The 5,040-nt window shown below is 26.1% G+C and overlaps 1 pseudogene; it reads right to left on the bottom strand.

Annotated features, from left to right (window-relative positions):
- Window positions 1-4,206: 4,206 nt before the first annotated feature.
- Window positions 4,207-4,761, bottom strand: LOC105624143 (annotated as a pseudogene).
- Between the last annotated feature and the right edge of the window lie 279 nt (window positions 4,762-5,040).

Here is a 5,040-nt window from a genome sequence, read left to right as displayed (position 1 = left end):
GTCTCCTACACACAAATATGATGAAAATGATGAGACCTTGCAAGGCGTTTATGATGTCGGCAGGATACCAGATGACTGTGGTACAACATCAGCACCAATATCTACGACATTATCTCCAAATTATTCCCATCATTACGAATAGCTTCAAGTACATATTAAACCTGTGAGCAAATATATTTTTGTATTGTTTGTAATCACAATCATTACTATAAAATATATTAATAAAATATACACTGCTCAAAAAAATTATACAAAAAAATTTTGGGTAAAAATTGATCAATTTTGACTGACGAATTTTGCGAAAGATTATCAGATAACTTTTTTTTTTAAATTAAAGCTTGAAATCCCAACTTTAAAACGCTATGATCAGATTTTAAGTTTAATACACCCCTACCATTGTAACTCCCAAAATATGAAGAGTGTTTGTCATATTGAAAATTGCAAAGTTTGATGGAATACATGGACTTCGTAAAATTTTTTTTGGGAGTGCTGTTTGCAGCGGTCTAAAATTCGAAAGATTTTCGTCTTTAATTTAAAAAAAAATGAGTTGCAGTGATTTTTTTTCGCAAAATTACAGCACTTTAAAGTAGTCCTCGCATTTTTGACCTCTGCTTATTTTCATTGTGGCGCATGATCTCACAATCTCTCTCAACAGATTAATTATATGTATTTTCTGGTACAGAATCGTGCCGATGAAAAAAAAATGTTACTGATGATAGTAGCACCCATGGATACGTAAAAAATATAACGTTTGTGCTTTTTCTGAAACAAAAAACAAATTCTTTGTATTACACTATACTAACATATGTAAATAATGTGTCCATTATTTAAATTAAAAGTTATTAAAATTTAATCAAGATTTCAATTAAGAATTAATTTTCTAGCATTATCATTGCCAATATCACTTACCACCGAACCAAAATCTTTTTTCGCAAATTTCTGGTCGGACCAAATTTTCTGATAGGAGAATATTATCTATGATGGCGCAGATAATGTTGAGAATGGAGACTCCTCATAAATCGAATATATTATAAACTTCTTTTTGTGCTTTATTCTTGTTCGATACGGACGGAGATCTCTATAAAATGCGATGTTTAGTAAATAATAATTTATAATAATTATTATCCAATATATAATATCTAATATATATAATATGCGTTCGAAAATATCTTATCTCTATCTTTAAAATTAAAGCTTTGTGAAATAATAATAATAAAGACTCACACATAAATACATATGTTCATATATATAATATAAATATTTTTAGTGTATGTACTGGTTTCTCAGTAAAAAATTTTTCATGCATAAATATGTAAAAATATGTATAAACATACATAAATAAACATGTATAAATATTCATAAACATGTATAATTATATATGAAGTATCCATACATAGTATATCTATACATATATTGTAAAATTATTTTTTAGTATAATAGAAATAATAATAGTAATGTGAAAACATAAATATAATTAAAGGAATAATTTTTGCATTTGTTTGTTTCAGACAAAAAAGTTTGGAAAAATGAAAAAAAAAATACCCTTACATAATTATGCATAATTTATACATAAAATTTTTTTTATGTTCTCCAAATTTGATTTTTTCTAAAAAAAATAATACGAAAATTATCTTTTTAATTTTTAATGTTTTCACATTACTATTATTATTTCTATTACATTAAAAAGTAATTTTACAAAAGAAAGAAGGATGTATGAACATTCATGGACATATTTCATGTATATGTATATAATTATACATGCTTACGAATTTATGCGTGTTTATGTTTATACATATTCGTGTATGAAAAATTATTTACCGGATTTCAAACTGCACATATATCCTATCTTAAAACAGAAAGTTTTTTTATAAAGTTTTCTATTTGATTAATTTAATTTAAATATTTTGTTTTGAAACATTTAAGAAATATGAAAATCATTAAAATCAATGTTTTGCACTGCAATGAATGGAATTAATTCATTCAACGAAGTTATAGTTACACGTTACTTTTTTGGTAACTTTACTGGTAACTACGTTACTATTTTTTTTATAACTGTAGTTTTTTATAACCGTAGTTAAATTTGTTTAGTAATGGTAATGAATTTTACAGTTACTTTTATTGTGTACTTTGCACTCGATTGGACACAAGTCACTCATAGCGAAACTAAGAAAACTTCCCCTATTGAAAACAAAAATTACACAGTTACAAGATGAAATCATATAACTTTGTGACATAATTTTTTTCAGTAGGACCTAGACACCCACTCGCTGTGATTGGTGGTCGTCGATTTAAAAAAAAGTACAGAAAGGTAATGAAAAGATACTTTTTCATGTAACAGTAACTACAATGAGTTACTTTTAAAAATCAGTAATTAGTAATGATAACTGTTACTTTTTCGAAATAACAAATAATTGTAACAAACTTATTTTTAAAAAGTAATTTTACATTCTCTGGTGAATAATATACGTTGTATAATATTATACTTGCGTATAATTATGATGGAAATAAAAAATATGTTAGAAGCAGCCCACTTGTACATAATTCCACATTACATTGATTCAAATAACATGTATAACGAGCATGCTCACATTTGGCAATCAGTTTAAATATCAGTTTAAACATTAAGTTTCATTCAATAAAAGTTTAAAATTAATTAAATTAAATTAATTTAATTAATTACGAGCACATCTTATTACTTCCATCATGCGTGTAATATTATATGAGATATATTGCTCATCTAAATGTCCATTAAATATCGAAGCATATTACATCAAAAAAAACTTGATAAAAAGAAGAAATAGAGGATAAAAAAGATGAAATTAAATAATGTGTTAATCACCAAACATATATTAGAATGACAATTATTCGGAAGATAGAAATATTATATCTAGACTACTAATTTTATATATAAGTATATATAAGCAACACATTATTACATTACTATATCATTCCAGGCTTACTTTGAAAATAATGTAACTTAAAAAATATTATTTTCGAATTATTATCATGAATAAGTTAAATAAAGATTACTCTATTAATTATTAAAAATAAAGTAACTTAACAATTCATTCGCCAAATAGCACTTGTGTTTCTCTTAAGGTGTTTCAAAGAAATTATAATGACCTTCTAAAAGAGTGACATATTTTGAGTTGTATTGTTGTCACAAATAAAAAGAGAATCTTTTACAAAAAATATTTAGAGTCAAGCCAGTTTTAGTGATTGAAGTTTAAAGAAATTGTTTCACTTTGAATTTAATCATTTTTAGAGCTGATCGAAGTAAATTTAAAAACTTTTGTAATATTCTGAGTTATATCAGTTTTGATAAATTATTTCGGATTTGTTATAATTTTATAAGAACTCACACACACACAACATACAAAATCGTCACAACTTAACAAGGATATAATTTTGTTGCGAAACAAAAATGATAAAAATGATATTTGATCGTATTTTTAAGAATACAATTTCAAAAGACCTTATTATTGTTTGCATTATATTATTTGATTAGTCAATAATTTTTTGTCAAGTTAAAAAAATAGTTTTTTCCCTTTTTTGAAATTTAATTTATTTAGTTGTTATTTTTAAATAATGGAATAATATAGTTTATACACACCTAGTGCAACGCAATATTTCACTTCACCTAATTCAAAAAATTGGCCAAAACATATAATCGCATATGTGATGAATAATGAATCCACGTGTGTATGCAATGTATAACTATGGATAGTCTGGAATATTGGAATATATTATATATTATAATATATTATATTATAATATGGAATATATTATAAATGTCAACAGCAGTAACAGCAAAGACAATAAGAAGCAAATGGATAGAAATATTGAAGATGTAGTCTGACGATTATCATCATCATCATCATCATCATCATCATCATCATCATCATAAATGTTATCACGATCACGCTGTATATGTCTCCAAACAAAATGGCAAAGCAATAATCCTCTGGTAAAATAAGTTTGCTATAAGTAAACAAATAGCTATTGATGAGAAACAAGTATGTATTAGGAAGAAGAATTTCGCAATCATATCCTTCTGCAACGCATGGATCGCGAACAATCAAAAATAATTCTTCGACTGTTTCATCCTCGGAATCATTCCCGTGTTTGTTTAGGTTTAGAAGAGCGTTCATGTTCATGGAAAAGTGTAATTATCTTCTCCACAAGAGATGCATCGTCCTTTTATCGTTAAAATGTTACCAAAAGGACAACAGAACTGAATATAGTAATACTTTTATTGCATGCTGTATATTTAACAAAAATAATATTAATTATTCTGTTGGAATTGAATTTGTACGATATGGAATTGTTCTTGTCTTCAGTTTTGAGATTTTCATTAATTTTTTCATTAATCTTGTAACGTGAAATCATTGATCTCTGTCGAATTCGCGTAAAACTCCATAGATGTCTGATTGTTATCTTCGTGATTTTTTTATTATATATTCACATTTTATTATATATTATATATTCACTCGTATTGCTCCGAATCATTCTTGCAATTGTTGTTTGTAGAATTAATACAAGATTCATATTGCATTTTCTTATTATTTTTGATAGAATTTTTCTGTGAATTGAACCGTTAATTCTATCTCTTCATTTCGATATTTCGTAGAATTTACAAGAGAATCAGACTGCATTGTCAAGTTGTCGTTCTGTTCATTTGTAAAATCATCAATCCTGAGGTTCCGAAAACGAAGCAACAAGTAGAAATACGAAACAAAATGCAATACTTGGTGGACACATCGTTAAATTATTGAAGCGTCGAATTCACAAAACCAACTTGGTATTCTTTATTGATGTTTTTGTAAGTAAATATTTATCGTAATGTTATCAATTCTGGAAAGAAAGGTAATGGCTTCATTCTACAACGATTTGGTTTTGGAAAAACAAAAAATGAGATTTTTAGAGTGAGCATGTGAGTGCAAATTAGAAAAATCTATGATATTAAATGAAGAAGATACTTCGCAGGCCCTTTATGAATAATGAAAGAGTGATAAAGAAATTTTTATTTTTTTTTTTTAA

The sequence above is a fragment of the Atta cephalotes genome (genome assembly GCF_000143395.1).
Source record: "Atta cephalotes unplaced genomic scaffold scaffold00073, whole genome shotgun sequence".
NCBI lineage: Eukaryota > Metazoa > Arthropoda > Insecta > Hymenoptera > Formicidae > Atta > Atta cephalotes.
The sequence above is the reverse complement of the archived record's forward strand: the minus strand, read 5'-3'. Positions and strand labels throughout refer to the sequence as shown.